The 23561-nt window shown below is 37.3% G+C and overlaps 1 pseudogene; it reads left to right on the top strand.

Annotated features, from left to right (window-relative positions):
• The first annotated feature begins 3110 nt into the window (after positions 1-3110).
• LOC126917497 (otoferlin-like) lies at positions 3111-19094 on the top strand (annotated as a pseudogene).
• The last annotated feature ends 4467 nt before the right edge of the window (positions 19095-23561 follow it).

Here is a 23561-nt window from a genome sequence, read left to right on the forward strand (position 1 = left end):
AAACACTTTACAATCGGTCGCATAAAGTAGATAATATATTGTTTTCTCAGGAGACAAAAGTATAATAAAATAATACACATTCTTAACTAAACTACTTAAATTCATATTGAGTGAAAATTTTATTCGAATAAAAATGTGGAGCAAAATTTTATTCGCCACTTACGAATGAATATACTATCGAATAAAATTAATTCGGATAAAGTATAGTTCGTGTAAGAGTTTATCCGGATCGAAATGAAATCGAACAACTCATTCGTATAAGAATAAGGAATTGCACGAAACAATTCGAATAATGCTAAATAGTGGGCAGAATAGGCCAAGAGTTGGGAGGATCGTGGAAGAAACAGTTTGGTCAGTGTTACAAGCATGACTTTCATTCCGAGAAATACCGATCGCGCTGTTCTCGATAAATCACCGGGACAATTAGTGAAAATGTACGGCGCGATTTGCGGCAACACGTCGGAAGTCCGTACTTAGGATACCGAACGACGGGGATCGGAGGCCGTGTAAAGACACGTGTCGAAATAAACCGCGTGCCTATAATAGCTTCTGAATTGCGCGTGCACGCCCTTTGCTATTCCGACCGTCTGTTTCGTGCACGCCCCATAGAGAACCTAGTCGATGGGGGGCCGAAACTACGTGACGTTTTTATCCTGGCGTGGTATCCACCACGCGTGTCACCGATACCCTAATTTCTAACATCATTAGAGGAAAAATTCATGCGCAGATCAAAATTCGACGACTGAATTATATCCTGTGTCGTTGCAAACGTAGTTATTATACAGAGCGTTTCAGCTTCTTCTCATCAAACTTTCTAGTCTGAAGTATTGTCTGAATACCGAAATATATATTACATAAGCATATCACGTATAAACAGATAATCGGATACTTGCAAAAATTTGGCCGAATCGTTATATTCTAACAATTTGTTAGAAACAGAAATTAAACATTGATTTCTAATTTAATGCGGAAGAGGTGCTCATAAATAATGGCTTTACTCGTTGATAGAGATATTCCGAGGCCATAATCGAACAAATATACTATATCTATCGAATCCAATAGAGTTTCACGATTTTATAACATTTTAATGAAATCGATTCATCGGATAATCAATTATCGTTGAATTATTTAAATGGCGAATTTATAACCAAGAATAATATAAGGTAAGATGAAGTAAATATAAGGGTCTGTGGACAGATCGTCGCGAAACTCGTGGACTAATTTCGACAGACTGATCGATAGTCGTTGGTGTGACAATCGGGGAATAAGTTGAAGCACGTCATTCGACAGCATTTTTATTTACACACCGGTACGCAAATTGACGTGTGAAGTACACACTTGTATCCGACAGTTCAGCCTTCGAAGCCAGTGACGCGAAGCAGCGCGTAAAACAAACTCACTGTCGATTGTTCGAAGGAAATCACATATAAATATTACAAATCAGACACATCGCCTCTGGTAGTATTAAATACTTACTACTTGACTAAATGTAGTTATATATTTGACGAATGTAAATATGCGAAAATATGCATCAACGTGCACAAATGCAAATATGTAGAAGCATGCATAGAAATGTAGTAATATATCAAATGTCAAAAATAAACTATATATTAATACATTTAAACGATACGAATTTCTTTCATACAAATTTTGTTTCTTTATCCGTGCTGCAAAAATGGAATTTCTATAGATATTCAAAATTTACTTATAAGATTTATAATTCCACGTTACATGATATCATTTGTTTTAAATAAAGCGTTGAACACGATGCAGATGTTACAGGAGAATCACCTGTGTAATTTTTGCATGGAGATAGCGGATTGCACAAAAATTGTACAGGTTTGATTTAATTGAATTAATTCGGTCATCTGGCTCAATAAATAGGAAAAATCATTTTCCAGCGTCAGCGTTAAATCCGACAAAGTGAGCACTCCCGGGGCATTGCAATCCTATAGATTTTCGATTACCACGAACGCTTCGGTGAATGATTTTTTAAAACACCCACGAAAACTTACGATAAAAAGACGATGATAATTGAGATAAAAAGTTTCTAGCTGTTTACTAAATCGTTTTTAATATGTTTCAAGTATAGTTGAGTCCAATGCGAAATTTTATATTCAGTAAATGTGAACGACTAGAAATACTTTGAATGGATTCGGCATTCAATGGTTTTTTTATGTCCCATGTTTTGGGGGTTGCTTACAACCCCCTTGCTGTTTTCGTGTCACATGCGACGTTATCGGTTCAGTGTAGAGAAAGACTACAACGCCAGTGAAGCGGTAGAATATAGAGGGCGTAATAAAACCTCTGAGTGGTCGGTACAACAGAACATGTGACGGGATGTCTCGTAAGATACCAGATGCCAGCACCGATGATATACAGAATAGACGTGACATTCAATGCTGTTTTGTATCCCACGTTTTGAGAGTCATTTGACCAACCATAGCACTTTTTGAATCGCATGCAACGTTATCGATTCAGTATAGTAGTGGCAACTGGTTTCATATAATTTCAGGCTATAGTCTATACTATAATTTAGTCAATGGTCTTTACCATTATACGTTATGTTTATCATATGTTGGCAAGGAGTAAATACAGAGCTTTACTGCAGATAAAAAGTAACTCCTTCATTATTTAATATCGTAATAGTTATAATTCCAATATTTTATTTTTTTAATAACTCTGAATACATTTTAATCATTTAAAAATCAAAGCTTTAAATGCTTAAAAGCTTTTCCAAAGAATTTATCTTATTCCTCGCCAGTGATATTAATTTAGAAATTTCAATAATGATTAAAGGAGGTAATCAAGTTCATTAAAGACATTCGCTATAAAGAATGTTCGTTAAAATATAATTATTAATTATCATAATAGTTTAAAGCCTATTGTGTATTATTATAGTCACCTAAATTCTCTAAAAATTATTTTTTATTAACATTAAAGGAAATAAACATATCTACACATGTGAATTCGCTCATTGCCAAAGGCTAAATAATTAGTTAACTTTAATTAATGGATAAACATCTGTATGAAATTTGCCAATCAAACAGACGATAAATCAAACAGCGTGAAGTATATGAAATACAAAGAATCGAGTGTATCGAAACGTAATGAGCCCCAAGAAAACTCGGTCGAATGTCTATCAGATTTGCATAAAGATTCTGAAAGCGAAACATTTGCCCCAAAATGCAAATCCTATGGTCGTGGTTAAAGTGGGAAATCGGAGGAAAAAAACGGTGGTTCGTGAAAGAACGGACTCACCAATCTATAATGAAGTAAAATTGGAAAACGTCGTTCTCACGAAACTTTTATCGATTCCATCTATTAAACTTTTTAACTATGTTACAGTATTTCGTGTTCGATCTTTTTTGCAACTTAAACGAACTTTTAAGCACTAAAATTACGATAGCTGTATATCTGAAGGGTTATTTACGTCTCAAGTTTCATGGAAGTACGACTTTCGAAGTTGCTCTCGTTTGGGATCAACCAGGTGATATTTAGTTCCTTGAGTTTCTCGATGCATCTTAGTTCGCCGTTATCCTATTTTAATTTTTACTTTATCATATTGGAAAAGAGGCAGTGGCGTAATAAATTTATCGACCTGAACAGATCATCAATATTATCACAAATGGGCAATGCTGACAAATCCAAAGGATGTTTCTGCGGGACCGAAAGGTTACGTCAAATGTAATATCGCGATTAATGTGAAAGGAGAGAAATTGAAAGTACATCCGGATACAGAGGGCGAGGACGACATCGAAGGGTAATTTTCACTCCAAAATACTTCAACACGTAATATCACTTACTAATTGTATGATGTTAAGAATTTCCAAAAAGAAGATCCTTAGACATTTTACGCCTTCAGAATCAAATTGAAAAGTAGCAAACTCCTTTATGACATTAACGTGAAATCGATATTCTACCTGACGGGCGTCTTTAATCTAAATCCATTAAAATACGCTCTGATATCTGCATGGAATTTTTATTTAAACTTGAACATTATAGATCATAAAATTCACAAATTTTAAATATAAGTAGCGTCGTTCGATAGGATTTAATTTAATAAAAATTTTTTTATCAGTGAATCTATAAAATTCAAAATATCAGCAAAGATGTTGGTCATATTTTTTTTGTGGTTTCCAAATATTAAGTGTTAATCATATTTATTTCCTATATATCAATAAATCTAAGATATTGTACCACATTTATTCCCAATCTTCGAGCACTTCCCTATAAATTTATACGTTCCAACACCAACAATTTAAGCCCTAACTATACATCTGCATACATACTCGTATTGCGTTCTATTGCCCGTACGACAGAGAATAGAGACACATTCCAGTAGCCTTTTTAATGTAATAGGGTATTTGTGCGTGTTCCAAAATCGATTTGGGGTGGATTCGAATTCGGAGCACATTGGCTTGTCAGCCGATTAATGGAAAGCGAATAATTACAGGAACCTCTTGTTGCCTGTCGGTGGTGAATTTCTACCCTATAGGCAACGAGCATGCTACATTTTTACGATTTATCGAGCTGACGGGTTGCCAGATATGAGCAGCCTATGCGTAAAAAATGATTTTGAAAATATTAACCCGTTCGTGCAGATATCGTTCGCTGGAATGAAGGTAATTATTAATTGAAATCGCTATCGATAATTCAACTTTCCCTATTCATTAGTTTCAGTCGTTTCAATTCTTACCTTTCCAATTACCAACTGCGTACGCATATGTTTTCAGCCGAGTTACCATTTGATTTTGATCATGGAAATTCGGAATGTAAAATAGGACACGATGACGCTTATAGAATGACCCGTTTGTTTCATTTCGACAACGTTTTCAGGAAACGACGAGCGAAGCGTGGCAAACCTACAGGCCGCGATTTAATGAAAAGATTACGTTCAGAGAAATGTTCCCATCACTGTGTCAACGTGTCAGGATTGCTATCAAGCATCGTGTTAATAGCTGTCGAACGTGTGTCGTGGCTTCTTACATTCTCAACATGAGCAAAATATCGAATTCTGGAGAGTATGGTAAATTCGTATGAGTATTATATACGCTATTGGAAATTCTTTTCTCCGAGTATCGAGGATCGCGAAAAAAAGATTTCAAAGGATAATACAGCAGGAGTACATATAACATCGAATCGAGATCGATAAATTAAACGACAGAATATCGTACGTAAACGAAATTCAAATAAGCAGTTGCAAACGAAACGTTGATTAACCACCTCTGTTTGTTCTGTTCTATTCGTATTTCAACTTCTTCCATCCTTTTTTTCGTGAACAGCTAACTCGTCTGCATTTAATGTAACCAACGTCGTGTAACGTTAGTTCGATTCGATATAGTACGATATATTGTTTTTCTTTTTTAATTCACATTCGTTCTTCCATTACCAATACCATACCGATGTTATAAACTGAAAAATGGATTGAAATATATTATAGATCAATTTTTGCTTAAATTTTTGAAACAAAGGAATATCAATACCACAAGTTTTTTGTATGTGATCATAATATGTGACTATACACATTTTAATTGTGTAAGCAATAAAATTAACGAATACCATTCAATCTACAATATGATACGAAATTTTTCTTAATTTGTTTTTTTTTTTTTAAGATCACAAGAGACAAAATAACCTGATACATTGCTAGATGTTATTTTTATTAGGTTTCCTACCGACTTTTGGGCCATCGTTCCTTCACTTTTATGGGTCCGGGACTACAGAAAGGAACAGCTGTTTCGGCAAGTGCTCGATAGCCCTTCCTTTTTATCGCGGTAGAGTTCTTCTCTCCTTAAAAACTGAAATGGATGACTCAGAAACAACGACGGCTGAAATCAGTGCTGAAAGAGAGCTTGCGGTTCCTATTATCGAGGTACATCTGCAGTGATCATTCTCTCTTTTGTACATCAATTTCTATTACTATCTGATTATTTCATAAGAGCAGAATTTCAAATCTCGAAAATTTTAAATCTTTTAAATAGGCGTCGACAAATCTCAAGTTTGCAATGCTCAATGTTATAGTATTGGATTTCAGTCCTTTTAACTATATATAACGAAAAATGGGAAGGAAGGATTTAAATGTAAAATAATAAAGAGAAACGGTGCGTCTCTGATCAGATACAATTCTACAACGAATTACATATTATATTATATACAACCTCCTGTGCTTATATAAAAGTATGATTCTTTAGACAAAATTTGCGCTATAAATTAATTTTTAAGAATAATTGAAGATCAATAAGTAAGATAAAACGACAGTTTGTGTTGTGGCGGCACTCGATAACAAACACCGCCACTCGACACTAACTAATAACGGACAACGGTAGCGCAGTGGTTTAGCGCCTTAGGATTACGAACGTTCGGGACCCGGGTTCGAATCCCGGCGCCCGTAGTCCGATTCTCCTTTCACGCAACTAAATTAAAAGAAAAATAGCAGTACCTCAGCAGCGAGATCTACAGCCAGCTGCTACAATTATCACGGACAACACTTACACCTCAGTGTGTTATTAGTAAATATTAATCCATCGTCACGCTTCATTCTGCGTGTAGCAAGAGTGAGCGTGTAAATAATTTATACAATAACCCGACGGTAATATCGTTTCGTTGATTTAACTACCTGTTTATGTGATTCTACATTGGTATGATGGTTGCTTTTGTTACAGCGAATTCATGAACATTTTCTTGTAGGACGATATTTTACGATATTTGCAAGGAGTAGTTTAACAACTTTACAATATCTCAAGTTCTTTATATTTGTTAAATATTTAAGGATTAGATTAAAAATTTCAATTTCTGTTTGACATATCTTTTCATCTTTCGTCTAAATTGACAATTACTAACTCTCGGATCGTTTCTTTTTTCAAAGAGAAGCTTGTGGAAGACGGAAGAATATTACCTGGTCACTGTGTTATACGATATAAGTATGATCGATCGGGGAAAATTTTGGACGAAATCGATAAGCTTCGAGGTTAGCCTCGGAAATGCCGGTAACAGACAATTTGCTCGCAGCCAATGCTTTGAGGACAACAACGATGGTATTGGATTCTCGTGTATACTTTCTTCAACCACTCCTTTTGAACGAAAATTGGGGAATATAGGACCCGCCACTCGAACTTCCATAACGAAACTACGTTTCCACTCTCCAATTACTTGTTAATACGATCGACAAGTTACGCTATGTACGGTTGCTCTATGTAAAATATGATCAATTTTCAACAGGAAACCAGATGCCAGACCGTAAACCGGAGTTCGAAAGCGAGACCCTGCCACGATTGACTGGAACATTGGATGGCAAATATAATTACGTGCCTCTTGGCTCGCGAAAACCCTGCCTCTATGTTAGATCTTGGTGGCCGAATCTCGATTGGCGAATGCACAACAGTAACAGCTTGGCTTTCATCGCTGATTTCCTAGTGAGCTTCGTTTGTTCTTCGATATCAAAAGGAAATTAAACTGGATAAATTGTAAATGCTCTATTAAATCCGACTTATGCCTTCGATGTAGGTCAAGTTACCTACTTCTAAACTTTTCTAAACACCTGTCATTCTGTCAACGAAACTTTAGCTAAAAACTTTCGCAACCTGGCCATTCGTTCGCATTAATCTCTCAATAAGTCAGTGCACGTGCTAAAATTACAAATCGCGATTAATATGAGAGCGTCGTAACGGCCAACCGAAAAGTTCTTTCATTCGAAAGAAATATTTTATATATCCTAGAGTCGAGTTCTCACGATGGTAGCGGGAAACGAGTAAGTTTGTTTCCAAACTAGAACAGCGATACCAGAATAATTTTAATTTGTCACGACAGGAGCAGAAGTTGGAACAACTAGAGGACATGGTCGAGCTCCAACATCCAGACACTTACAAATTCTACAACGAGACGATTCGTACCATGAAGAGCCATTGCATACATTATTTGCATACATTAGACACGGGGCGATACGACGACGAAGGTGGCACCACGAAGCTCGATCGCCATCGCGTGAATCTATGCCGTAAAGAGATTGAGAATATCCTGAAGAGGATCAAGATCAACGGCGAACTTCCCAGTAATCACTACACGAGAATCGCAATGGCACATGCGTATCAGTATCTGGCTAAAGTGAAAAAGCTACGGGAAGACGTGAGTTGTATTTCATGTTTCTCCGTCACGCACATTTTCTATTTCTGGAACAACTGGCAAATCGAATAGCCATTTTTACTTCATTGACAACCGCTTATGTTGTTATGGAAATATCATCGAATTGCTTTCAATTCCATATTGTAGTTTCAAGTAATTATTTGAAATAACTCATAGTGGTTATGAACGTCCTGGAGACGTATAAAGATGAAACTATCGCTCTAGATATGTTTAATCTACAGAAAGACCTCTCTTCGAAGTACCTAGGTAACCTAGTTACTAATGAAATGTGAATATTTTTGTCGTCGATATAAAGATTAAGAAGGAATTAATCTTGATTCCGACTACATTTGTGATTCTGTAGAGTATTAAGTTCCTACGACATTTTTTTACTTTCCTATTTACTTGGAAAATTTTATTAATATTCTCTAGCAAATTCTTTAACCTCCACTTTCCTCCATTCGACATAAACGTTCCCCGTTCTACTTACAAATCTTACCAGGTCTATATGTATTCAATTTACATCTTCGCCGGAGAAAGACGGAAAGAAGAAGTTTTAAACACTTCAATGAGACGGTAAAAGCTTTACGCTGACTTTTTCCCTTTACCAGCTTGTTTCGGATAAACACAAGAAACTAATCCTCGGAGAACAAAGAACAAAGTTGCTTCTAAATTTGCATATCTTTTTTCCTCGTGATCTTGTGTCCCCTCTCTCGCGAAGAATTTCCCATGGAGAACGCAAGATAACGACGCGCTGCCCTTTCTACTCATAGACATTGCAAATCGTCATGAAATATTTAAACACGAGCGTTCTTCTTGTTCCGCGCACCTCCATAGAAAATTTATTTTACCGTGAGCAACACAAGACTTCTTACAAATTTACCAGCCCCAGCATGGCCTGCCTGACGTTTTCATTTGGATGATAGCCGGCTCGAAACGAGTGGCGTACGCGCGATTTCCAGCCGAACGAATTATTTATTCAGAAGAAATGACCGAGAAGGGATCATTATGCGGTCAGAAGGTTGACGTATTTTTGCTACATCCACGAGATGAGGAAGGTGCCGATTACATGGCCTGCAAGCTTGAAATTTTCCTGTGGCTTGGAAACGCCGAGTATATAGGAGCTTGTTGGGCCTCGATTCCACCTGGTTACAAGGTGGACCATGAGAGAAACATTGATTCGTTTCCCAAATATTTGGAGTACACACGTTCCACGGTATGAAAATTTCTCGTTGGTGAGAATTTCAGAGCAAGGTCAAGTTTAGACGCGTCTCGTTTCGTAGCTTGAGCCAGGGGCTTTAATTAATCCCTGACATTCAAGAAATGCCAGGCGAAAACGAGGGTATATTTTTCTTTGCCAAGAATACCTTCTTTTCCTTCCTTTCTAATTGCCACGTCACGCACTGGATTACATTCATAATTTCCAATATTAACGACAGTTTATCTACTCTTCTCTTTGATAATTAACATTCCTTTGTTTTATTCCCTTTGTCGACGGTTTTATTTGAGTCAAGGAAGCTTTTTGACGTTGATGTGATGAAATGCAATTTAGTATCGGATACTTTCATTACACTAGAGAAATTTAAACAATCGAAACGGCACGCATTCCTGACAACTACAACGCAAAATTGTAATTTTAACCTTCGCCGCAATGCATTCCCCGAGCGCACACACCTTTTACACGGAATTGAGTATGCGTTAAATTATTATCGCTTGACATCATAAATTCAACGCATTTGTTCTTAAAAAGTTTTCTTCTCTTAACGAACGAGTTAATCTTTGAATGCATTGTATCCAAATGTAATAAAACATTTCGAAATCATTAATTTACGTGACATAAATCTATAGAGAAATAATTTGAGCGTTCCGATAATATAAATGAATTGAAACAAACAATGTATTAAATGTTGTAGTATATCCGCTACGTTACAAAATATAGTATATTATCAAATAAACTATGCATCACTGTGCATTCAACCTACAACAAAAGGTGCCAATATCATCAATCTTTCCATCGAGATTCACATCAATGAACAATCAAAATATCCTGATCGAGGAATCCAGGCTTTAGTAGCTATCATTTTTTTCTTAATTTAAGCGTCACCTGAAACGAGATTCAACGACTCAAAAATCAAACTTGACGTTGATCCATATTAAAGGTCTAACTATTCCACAGACGCATTAAAGTAATATCGTTAGAAATATTTCGAACGAAACGATAAAATGAGTTTGTCATCGGTTGCATTGCAGACATTTCAGTTGCGAGCTCACATATTCCAAGGTCGCTTTGATCCCGGCATGGATGCATCCGGTTTATTGGATCCGATCGTGCGTGTCACTTTTCACGGTTACACGGCCTCCACCAGAGTAAGTTTCGTGTCGATAATTCACCCACGCTTCCTGAGGTGACGCGCGAACTCGTCGCGTTATTATTACCGCGGAGATTTCCGCGGTTCCATTCCTCGAAGGTTCCCCGTTATTCGTAAATGGATTTCCACAGAATTTGCTGGCAATCTGTTTCACGAGCAGCGATTTAGATTTCTTTCGATTTTCTATCTCGAACGTCCGTTTAAATATTTCAAGGATTGGCACTTTTCAAACTTCGAATCGTAAGCGAAAATTCCTCGGTTTCTGGAAAGGTACTTCAGGGGATTGAAAGTATTCGAAATTTTCCAGATTATTAAGCAGACACTGGATCCGTTCTGGGATCAAACTTTGATACTACCGCCGAAAACTATTCATGGGACGAAGGAGTACATTAAATCAAATCCGCCTAGAGCGATTTTGCAAGTGTACGACGAGGATATATGCGTAAGTGAAATGCTTTTTTAAATTCATAGAAATAGATTTCTAGGCTGTATTTCCCAATGGTACTGAGATAAAATTTGATAGGTGGCACAGGGAGAAGGGGATGGTCCGAAATATCAAATCTTGCAAAGTATATCTGATGTTTAATCATATGCGATCTTCGATATGGCAGTGATTTACAAATTGATAGAAGCTCTAAGTGGTTCACCCTGAAATCATGTCGAATCGAAATTTACAGGGCTTCAAGGAGTTCTGCGGGAGATGCACAACTATCCCATTAGTTAAACTGGCGGAGGAAACTTACTCGCCGCCTAATTTCCCTCCGAAACTCGAGTGGTACAAATTTAAATCGCAAAGGGATTTCAGCGGCTCAGTGCTCGCTGCTTTCGAGCTCATAGAGGTAAGAAAGGCAATACTGATCGATATTCGACTCGTGAGAGAGAGAAAGAAAGAGAGAGAGAGAGAGAGAGAGAATCTTTGCTGCCTTCGCGCTAATGAACTTTTCTTTCATCTGGCGCGCGGATTGATTACAAAATTAATATCCGTCTCCCACGTGCGCTATCCATTCTATTCATAAATGCAAACGTAGATCGGAATACAAAGGTTAAATCACAAAAATGACGTGGCCGCATGAATATTAATGAAATTCGACGATTGATAGTTCTTCAGAATATTTAATTACGAACGATGAGATGAACTGGTACAAATCCTATTCTAAGAGTTTTATATGTACAAAATGTTAAACTTTATAATTTTTTCAACAAATATAACGAATATTGTGTCTTGATACTTGTGGTTGGCATGACAGTAGCAACAAACTTGTTAAATCACCTTTAAAGTTAAAGAACAGTTTAACGGTTTATTCTACGTTTAATAGCCCACGAAATATTAATGACACGAGTACAGCTATGTATTATTTCAGACGATGGACGATAAGTCTGTGGACAAAATTATGGACTCCTCAATGCAAGACGTCATTTACAACATACCGGAAGACATCAGACCAAAAATGACGAGTTACAGGCTTGAAGTTATATTTTGGGGCGTACGAGACATGAAGAAGATTAATTGCATGCCGGTGTTAAACCCTCAGATTGTTATAGAGTGTGCCGCCGTTCAAGTCAAGTCAGAAGTGATGCAGAATGCCAAGAAATTCAGTAACTACAAGCAGACGTATGTTGTCGTCGAACTGGTAACGTTTCAAGCATTTTTCATTATCGTCGTACAAGTATTATTTTAACGTTAAAGAAATATCTAATTCGATTCAAATGTATCGACATACTCGTATGTGTATGTACAATGTACGCATTACATATACTATAATATATGAAAATTCTCTAAGGACATGCCAGAGCTCGATATCTATTATCCCTGCATCACAATAAAAGCTTACGACTCACGAGGATTTGGATGCTTCAAATACGTCGGGATTTGCATAATACCCAGCGTTTACGTCTTTCTCGAGCAATTAATAACAGAGGAGGATTACGACGCGCGTATACACGGCACCAAATCGATTTTGAAATCTCAATGGACTAAAAGACAATCTGTCACGATTTGTAAGTTCCTTCTTACGAATGTAAAAATGCAAAATATTGTTGAAATAACGTTATAATATAAATAATATAAATATAAAACGTCGAGCATGAGCGATTCCTTGTGTGAAATATTAACATCCAATGACGGTATACCTCGTCGTATACCATAGACCATATACCATAGATTCACAGAAAATGTGTGCCAATTTCAGAGGCATTTCAGGTGGTTATTAAATATTTGAACGCGGTCGGTTTCAACGGAAGTTAATAATGCCATGGAAAATGTGGTTCCACACCGCACGCAATAGAAAACTTTGTTAATTAAAGTTCTACGAAATGTTTATACGCTACGAACAAATGTTTTTTACCCCTCGAGGAACATGAGCTCGAGCATTATCCGGCTGGAAATTGAGATTAACTTGCGTTTAGTTATTAGCGAATTTCGTCCCTTATTCAACATGTAGTTTATTAAACCATTCGAAGGTAGAGCTGTATCAGAGAAAGATCCTCAAAAATGAAATTCTTTTATTTATACGTGCGTCTAATATTCATCGATTGATATTATTTCTGAGATCTTACAAGTTCTCTTACACGGCGATAGCAAGTTTGATAATGAAATAAATAAAGTGTTCCAAGTGAATATTACAAATTACCAGTCGCTTAATTATCGAAATAAAAATTGAAATAAGAGATACTACTCTACTAGGGTGTTATACCTATGATGAATATAAACGTTATTTCCTATGGTGAATGCTCATAGGGTTTACAAATCTCATTCTTAAAACTCATTTCATATGATAATGTTATCCTTAAGCACCTTTGCCGATCGATTACGATCCATTGAAAGAAGACGAGAACAAGGAGTTGATACCGTACAAGAAGATGTACAAGAAGAAATCATGGATTAGGAAAATATTACGGTCCTTAAAGAAGATTTTCGCGCATGTGATACCAAGAAAAAAAAAGAAAAAGAAAATGGATTACTATAAGCCAGAGGAGGATCAGTCTCTCGACTGGTGGAGTAAATACTTCGCTTCGATGGAGGTAGGGCGAAAGAGGGTCGGTCACGCGAGTAACTCGATGTAAATTTCCACGGATCTCTGTTAAGCAAAACATGGCGTTTCCAGGAGGAAAGAAGCAGAGAGCTAGGCAGCTTGTCACCAGGTGATCAGAAGCTCGTGACGACGTTCAAGGTACCTACGCTTTAGCGCATTTTCACCAGCTCAGCTGTCTCATTGGACGGGAAACAGGTATACAACGGAGAACTGGAGATGCAACCGCAATTCGCCGGCTTTCAGGATCGTCTGAGATCGTTCGAACTATGGAAGGGGAAGAAGAGCGAGGATCCCGACTACGATACAGACAATTACGTTGGAAAGTTCAAGGTTTATTTCGAATCTAGCGGTTAAAATATCTCTGCAATCTGCATATACATAGTAAAGCAGGGTTACTCGGATAACTTATACCTCAATCTTAAAATTGAATCTTGAATTTTGCATAAAGCAATCAAACTTGTACGTTACAGGATATCGTTTAGTTTTAATGTAATAATGAAAATTGATCATGTAAATCTTACGTAAAAGTAACGATGTTTGACGTTCATTCGAAGAAATATGAACATTGCTATAACCTAATATTAGGATAAAATATCCATTTATAAAACATAATCCATTAATAAAATTATAACATCTACAGGGACGCATTTGTGTATATCACTGGCCGCACCCGAACAACTTGCCCTGCAAAACGAAAAGCGGTAGAAACGCGGCTAATGGTCTGTGTGGCGATTATCCACAATCGGATCCCATCAAATTTCTGGTCAGACTTTACGTCGTGAAAGGTGTGCGAAACACGACGTTTTATGACGTTTACATGGTGTGATAAACTAATGAGAATGAATCGATTTCGCCCATAGGTATCGACTTGCAGCCTAGCGATCCTCTCAGCGGAAAATCTGACCCGTATCTGTGCGTCAAGCTTGGAAAAACGTTTATCAATGATAAAAAGAATTACATACCGAATCAGCTAAATCCAATTTTCGGACGGTACGATGGCATTTTAATTTCGTTCACGCCCTGTTGACCGTTGCATTTTCCACGTCGCATAATTCTTTTATCCACTTTCCACGATAGATTACATGTGATTCGCTTTGAGAGCGCTCGTTCGAAAGCCATTCATTTTTCTAATTTTCAGTCAAAGCAACATTATTGAATTTATCGCGAATAACATTATAGGATTCTATCTTTCTCCTTTTTTTGAGAGAAATATTAAAACGTTGAATAAAGTAATAGGTATTAAAATAATTTCAACTTGTTAATTCATTAATATTATTAAATAGTAAATTACTATGTAAGAGAACTCTGATTATAATACTATATATATGTTTCGTTTCAAGACACCCGATAGAACAGGGAATGCGTAAGGGCGTTAATGTCGAATAATTTATAGGCTCTTCGAGATAGAAGCCACTTTCCCTCAAGATTACATGATGATCATACAAGTATGGGACTACGATGCAACTACGACTGACGATTTAGTAGGACAGACGAAGATCGACTTGGAGAATCGGTTCTATAGCAGACACCGAGCTACTTGCGGTATTTCCAAGACGTACAACGAGGGAGGGTACAATAAGTGGAGAGACCGCGAGAGACCGACGCAAATACTCGAGCAACTTTGCAAAAGGAACAATCTCCCATTGCCGGAGTACCGGAAGCATTACGTGAAAATTGGACGAAAAAGATTTCCATTCGTCAACGAGCAAGCGGAAAACGGTACATTTTAAAAATTAATCGTTTCGATCAGGAGGGAACTGTGTCGTCAGAATGAATTTCACTTTATCGGTGATTGATGATTTCTATTCAGAGAGGCAAGAATGTATGGCACTGAACGTCCTTCATCAATGGCAAGATTTCCCCATTTGTGGCTGCGTCCTGGTACCGGAACACGTTGAAAGACGTCCGCTTTTTAATGCCACCAGACCCGGATTGGAGCAGGTTGTAAAAAAGACGAGTCTGTGCTTTTATCTACGGTAGAACTGTGACTAATATTGAGTCATTTAAGATAAAACGCGAGTTTGGCTAAACTTTCGACAGCTGGTTGTCTTCTTCGAAGAAAAAGAATCATGAGACGTATACTTGGGGACTCGTTGTTAAAACTTATTATTTCTGATTTATTTTAATGCGAAATTTATGGTACTATATTTTATGGTTGGCATGACAGTAAAATATTTGACAGAAGAGATTGAGACGCACTGTGAAAGAATTAATCTAGAATTGTCGAGAAGACGATATCGTCCGAATGTAACATTCAGAAATTAAACATTTTTTCAACTGCCTAAATAATCATTGAGCATTCTAAACGCACAATTTGCATTCTCGAACGATGCTTCAGGGTAAATTGGAACTTTGGATCGACATGTTTCAATCTAGCGAGCTTCCTCCAAAACCAGCAGTGAACATCAGTCCACCTGTACCAGAGGAATATGAAATCCGTGTGATCGTTTGGAACACAGAGGACGTGCCTCTCGTCGACAGCCAATTTCTTACCGGAGAGAAGTGTTCCGATATTTACGTGAAAGGGTGAATTTGAAAATTGCAGATAGCGGTGGCTATTTGAAGAATTTACTAGGAAATAGATGAGCTATTTTTGTATAAATCGCTATGATCAATTTTTTAGCTGGATTGTTTACGACGATTATCAAAGAACTGACATTCATTATAATTCCTTAACCGGAGAGGGCAATTTCAATTGGCGATTTATATTTCGCGTTATGTATTGCAAGGGTGAGCGTGTTATGATCGTACGTAAAAAGACATCCATCTTTGCTATGAGCGAAACCGAGGACAAACTGCCATGTAGATTACACCTGCAAGTTTGGGACAGCGATCATTTCTCTTCGGACGATTTTCTCGGTAAAACAAACATTAGATTAATCGTCATGTTTATCCATTAATCTACTGCAGACGAATTTTCAATATTGCTGATGCATACACAAGCAAACATTTGAACACTTATTGTGGGAAACCTGTCTCGTATAACACGTATAGTATATCTATAGTAGTCTATAAATATTCGAATGTATCGTAAGATTTTATGTGTGTGTATCAGAAGGTTTCAAAGGTCCTGGCACAATCGGCATGAATATTTTTATCTACTTTTAGGAGCATTAACGTTGGATTTAGCCAAGATGCCACGGGGAAGTCCAAATTCTAAAAACTGTACTTTAGAGCTACTCAATCCGAATCTACCAACGATCGATATGTTCAAAGTGGCACGAATCAAAGCTTGGTGGCCATTGGAGCGTAGCATGAACGCAGCCCAATACGTCCAGGCGGTGCGTATCATAAAGATCTAACGTTCATTAACATTCGAGGAAACAAACATTTACTTTACTCCGTCGCAATTGTAACACTGCCTCCTTTGATAAATCAAGTCAATACCAAAGTTCTCATTAAAATGAAAGCTTTTAATTTCTTCTAAAATTATTCGCTGGAAATGTGTTCCTTCGATAACGAACATCACGAATATACCTATTTACCTCAACTATTCTTCTTTGTTTATCTTTTTATTTTGAAGATTATTTAGAAATATTCGTAAAACATCGAAGTAGGCTGACGTAATATATCGATACAGGGTAAAATTGAACTGGAAATATCAATATTGCAAGCGAAGGAGGCTGACGAGCAACCTGCAGGCAAAGGAAGGGATCCACCTCAAAATCTTCCTGCACCAAAGTATGACGATACTTAATTGAAATATACATACGGAACTTCACGTCAGTCGATAAAAAAAAGACACCTGCAAGTAACGATGAAAAATATCTTGTACCTTGCATGAAGGATGACCTACTTTGACAAAAATTTGAGCGAAATATGATTCGACGTTTATACAAGATTGATGAGTTCTAATGAATTTCCAATAGTATTAGTTCTACTGTATTTCCATGTCACTGTACCAAAGAATTTTTATTTATGCATTGATATAAATTTAATCCTTAAATGTATGGTTTTCCGGGATATACTGAAACATGTTAGAATTGTTAATTTATATCATATAAAACTATAGAAAAATTATTTCAAAAATTCATCTCCCGTACCGTTTCTCTGCAAAAAGTTTTTTGCCAAATGACTACATAGTCATTTATTCATATACGTCAATATTCTAATCCTAACAATATAAATATATTCGAATATATTATTAAATGATAACATTATGCATTCAAGGATTACGTGCATATTCATAACAGTATAAAAATAACCGTAAAAATTAGAGGAATATTTAACTATTAACAAGAAACTGACTAGACGTGGTCAATCATTTATTATCCGTATAAAATTAGTAACCTCGGTTACATCGAAATAAAACCATATCATGATGAACGTATCAAAGTTAATTTCACGTTGAACCGCAAATTAAATTAGCGTATATATCACTCGCTATCAAACTTAAATAGATTAATTTTCGATTTTGCCGTCAATCTGTATAACTGCAAGTAGCTGGGTAATCAGATTATTTCGTTAAGTCGGTAGAGTTAATTCGGGCTCGACCAGCGCCGGCAATGTATTTCCGAGCAATCTTTAGAAGATCAAGTTATCCACTTAAATTGCGGTTTGTCTACTCCACCCGGAGCATAAAGAAACGTCTAAAGATAAAATTAAACCAAGCTCCATTATACGATTCGTAATACGAGCGTTGATCGTTTGTTCTGTACAAAGTCTATAATCCGTAACTATACATCCACGCAACATTAAACATCTTTAATTCTTCGTAATTTCATCTTTCTCTGTTCTTATTATCATTTATTCCACGACTATTCGATGAATCGCAACCTTAATGAGATTTTAAAGCTCGTTGCATTTTACAAGATAAATATGTAGTTCACGGATATTTAAATCTTACTTTTCAATTGATTATCTACTTTTTTCGATATAAAAGCGTGAAATTCATCAAAGAAGATATACATAAACACGTCCAGATCACTAAATAATGCGCTAACAACATGAACAGTGAAATGCAAACATTTGTTTGTTAGCTATTTCAATAAAACGATCGACATTCAATGGCGAGTGTAATTAAACCTGATCACATTTCATCGACATTAAAGCGCCATTATATAATTATATGAGTAATAGTAATGACGACGGCCATCAACGGAGGCCGACGTATTTGTTAATTCCATTAGGAATGTTCGCAATCATACTTCACCATGAATCAATCATACAGGAAAACATCTTATTTCCCTTAATTTACAGCCGACCGGATACTTCGTTCTCCTGGTTCCGGAACCCGTGGAAAGCATTTCGTTACGTTGTCTGCCGGTACTATAAATGGAGGATAATAGGCTTCTTCATGTGTGTGTTGATAGTATTGTTGGCAGGCTGTGGAATTTACGCTTTCCCTGGTTATTTTGTGAAGCGCCTCCTTGGTGCTTGAATCGGTTAACGAGGAAAAGAAAACGATGGAATCGGGAACCATTGCAGTTGCTCGGTCGTAAATCATGAATTGTGTCGTAGCATGAAACATCGATTCTGACTACTTCATGATAACACGTTCGTTATTTCGGCACCGTTAATTGTTGGATAACACGATCGACTCAGTTGTTCAACGAGCATTTTATTAATTAAAAACCTGCTATTTATTGTAAAATTCGAATCAATGGATTATTATACTTCCTCAAGTTTCCAAGCAGTAAAGTTCAATGATAGTTATATAAATATTAATAATTATACGTAGTAGGTTTCTAACTGTACGAATGTAGTTTACGAATATAATAAAAAAGATGTTATTCAACTTTTGCATTTAATTCGATTGTATTCTTACTGTACTCTTTTCCTAAAAAGTTTTTCAGACAAAAAGAAATCTGACGTTCGACTATTCGCGAGTTAATCAAATTATACAAAAGCTTGTCACGAGTTTATCACCGTCGTGACCCTGGTTATCTTCTCTCGGCGCGATATCTGGTTTCTGGGCTAAAAATTAGACGGTCCGAAACGGATCGATAGCGTGAAACACGCGACGAATAAAAATGCAGAAATCATGACGGAATTCGCTTTGACTGTTGATTTTTTCGTGATTCGAGGTACTTTTTAAGGACCATTTGCACGTTGGAAATGCGGTTTCAGTCTGTACGGTTCAATAGACGAGCTGGCAGGTGAAAAAGAGGTAACGTGACGTAACTAGAAGATCAATAACTCAACCGTTTTGTTCGAAAGTTTATTGAACTCGACTTTTCTTAATGGCCGCTGCTCGCTTCAACCACCGACGAATCGCGTCTGTGTCGCTTTTACGACATAGACGAGCAACGCGTAGGGCTCCTTTGTATTTTCCATCCCTTTCATTCTCGTCGTGATAAACCTCTTTACGACTGAACTCGAGGGGACGCCTCTAAGTAATCTAATCTTCTTTTCCGTCGCGACTCGAGCTGCAATTCGCGATTTCCCGATGAACGTGACTAACGTGGCACCCTCGTGAAAAGATAAATTCAGCTGCGTTCCTATTGGATTTATACGGACGTGTCTCTCGTTTAGCTTCCAAACTAAAGTATTATGAATAGTTCCGGTATCGTACAAATGAAATAACGATGAAGTTTTTTATTCTGTTCTTTAAAGGAAAACGAACACAGAATCTAAAGTTTTCTGAGAAATTCTAAAGGGTAAAAGTTTCTTACATTACGGTGATACTTTAATGCGAACTTTGAATGAACTCTTCTGCGATAGATAGTGGATAATAGAAATAGAGTAGGAAGTTACATCAACTTTCATATTGAGAAAGACATTGTACTTTTTTATAAAGTGTGTATACGAATTTCATATCATATATATTTTCTTTTCGGGAGAAATTTTTATCTTCAATGCAGCTAGTTATTGATATTGAGACTCTTTCAAACCTTGCGACGCGTCCCGTGAACTTTCGTCATGACATACAAGCATATTCTAAACTCCTACTATTTTTGTTCGACATATTCGACGAATCCATCAAGTATGACTGACGCACGGATGCGCGAAATGGATTTGCCATATGTCCATATGAAACGTTTCTCCTCGTCGATGAATATTTCTTGCCCAAACTAAAATATAGAAAAATAAACAGATATAATTATAGTCTTCGTTATTAACATGCGATGACACTGTACGATGATAATTACGCAACAATTTCAACACAGAAACCGCTATCTATTTGATCAAATAACCCATTAATACCCTATTTGAAAATTCTTATAGTGAAATTATCATAAAATTTTCAAATGATGAAAACCATTGCGCGATTGCAGCAGGAGTGTATTAAATCGAAAACACGAGGCAAAGTACTTGGAATAAACACGACGGCGAATCAATGACCGCGGCAGGCGAAAGGGGTGAACACACGCGAACCTGCATGCGGTCCCGCTGGCGAATCCATAGTTCACGACCGCATTCGCGTTGCATGCGGCCGGACGAAAAAGCGGGTCTCTGGGAAACCGTTAAACGGACTCGAAACAAGCGAGTTTCGCGAGCTGAATGGCCTCGTGCGGCGCGGCGGCAGAGTTTGTTAGCTAAGTTTTCGACCTGAGCGAACGTGAATTCACTTATTACAGGCCAGCAAAGTCACGCGAATGCATATGCACGAGCCAGGAGTACATGCACCGAACTGCGCGCCGCCGCGTCGACTAAATTCGGTCTTAATGCATCGCGTGTCCTATCCGACTAAGTATCTCTCGATTACGGGCCAATGACCTGACCCTATGAAAAGTTTCCGTCATTTTCGCGATAACGTTGAGATTTCACCTGCGACCCTGTCACCTGCGATCTTCTACCGACTCGCGGATTTATGATGGAATTGTTACAATGGAAGCAAGCAATCGTTGATATCTCACCCGAGATTTCTGCAATTTTCTGATACTCATCTTTTTCTTCGATCTTGACCTCTCTACGTGTTCCATGTACATTGGCGGTAGGATTTTTTAACTTTGGTAAGTTTTAGAATTTATTTTGTGAAACGTATTTCATGATATAACAGGTGCAACGCAAAGATGCGCCTCGGTTAAATTAAATCCTCGAAAAATCCCGGGAGTCATAAATAAGACGCTGAGGTAGTTACGTCTTTTCTAACGAGGTATCTCCCGCGCAGTTGCACCGCACAAACTAAGAGGCGAGAAAATAGTTGTGACGACTATTTCGTTAATAGAAAAAAAAAGAGGCGAGGCAGAAGATTGTGTTCATAGAAATAAGAGACTTGGTAGTTTTCCGGTAGCTGGTTAATGGCTAGGGAAAAATTTATTCGCTGCATGCGATGAAGGAAGAATAGGTTTCGCGTTTTCAGAATACCGGAGAAAAATAACGCGACTATGTTAATAGTTCAGCAAGAAGAAGAATTGTGCGGGAAGAAGCGAAATATTCTGAACATGTTTGGCGATGTCAGTACTACTGGTTTTCTCGCGTGAAAACCGCACCCGACGCGAAACTAGTTATTAGGCACGCGTAATACACGTCGAAACGAAGCTCCACATAATTTCTTCGATCGCGGAATTTCGCAATGAAGCAGAGGCGAGTCGATTGTTGGCCGGTGGCCAATTATCGGATCCCTATTACACCGCGACCATTAATATCGCAATCGTAGACACACGTTCGTGGCTCGAAAATTTAACGCCGTGAGTTCCTGGAACGGAGGCGACGGAATAAATTTCGTTACATTATTTAATGACCATAAATCGTCCCTTCTTCCGTGCTACTTCACGTAAACGAGGACTTCTGCGCCGCCATCGTGCGCGCCACTCTTTGCATTTACTTTACAGCACCTGCCTCATGCTACACGCCAGATAACTATGCAGATCGAGTATAAAACCGTAATAAATATTTCTCCTAACATCGTTCGTTGATAGACGTACCGTGCATAATAGCAGATGATGATGCTGTTTATGAAATCTATATGCTAAAAAATGTATTTCGCGTGTTTTCCTGAAAATCTAATTTTACAGTCATATTTTTCAACCTTACCAACGATAATATAATTCATATTATCAGCATATAAGTACACTTTCGATTTTGCGTCGTCATGACAACGGATCGTGTTTACTTCGAACAATCGACTGAGGAAACGTGGTATTGCTTGTTACAGGCACATTGCGACGCAACCTGCAAGATCTGTGATATTCCACTAAGCAAGAATCTTTTTATGCAAAATCTAACATCCGGGGTCGTGACGAGACTGCGTCTTGAAAAAGTTTCTTCGTCGCGAGACAAATTTCCAAGCACTCGTACATGCGAGCCACTCTGTCGTCACGAAAGAGGTGTCGTGCATACGTGGTCTGTAAATGAGGTCGTACTAAAGTTTAGGCGAAGTTCTATGAACGACACGCTTGAGGATTGTGTATCGCGATATCGGGAAATCTAAGAGATTTAATAGGAAGCAAATTTCCTAATCAATAACACGATTTTCGTGTACAAAACATGCTAAATATGCTAATTAATCTGATAATATGAATTATTTTATTTCTGTAATAAGATATTAAAATAAGGAGTCTTTTTTCAGCAAATTAGACGTAAGCACAACATGTGAATGTCAAAAAAGTTGATTTTAACATATACTGCAATTTAGCCTTGCCTTATTGTAGTTATTTTATGGCCGTTGCATGATCGCTTTACAGTCACGATTATATCTTAGGAATTTTTTTTTATGTTACTACTTCAGTCAATATCTATCAACATATTCAAACATTTTACTAATTATTGTGGATTGATATGCAAATGTAAGATAATAAAAAGTGTAATACTCTGTTCTTCATGAAGATAGTAATTGTAAAAAGTCTTTAATTATTACTGAAAAAATTTCTGAGATAATAAAAATTTTGAGTGTATCTATAATCGTGCGTTTATGTGTTCGTATTCAAAGAAACGGTAACTTATAATTTGTTTACAGGCGGTTTCATCGATAGTGCTTTGAGTGCTTTTTACGAGAGCTCTTTGACAAGAATGTTGATGTTTCAATGAAACTCGACACGATTCAGAAGGTAAAAGCTTCCTTCAAGACGACACTTTACTTTTAATTATATCCGACGACATCTCGCAGTTACGCGCCCGGGTTCATTTTTACAACAGGATAGATGCAGCCACCGTA

This window comes from Bombus affinis, chromosome 6 (genome assembly GCF_024516045.1).
Source record: "Bombus affinis isolate iyBomAffi1 chromosome 6, iyBomAffi1.2, whole genome shotgun sequence".
NCBI classification, from domain to species: Eukaryota; Metazoa; Arthropoda; class Insecta; order Hymenoptera; family Apidae; genus Bombus; species Bombus affinis.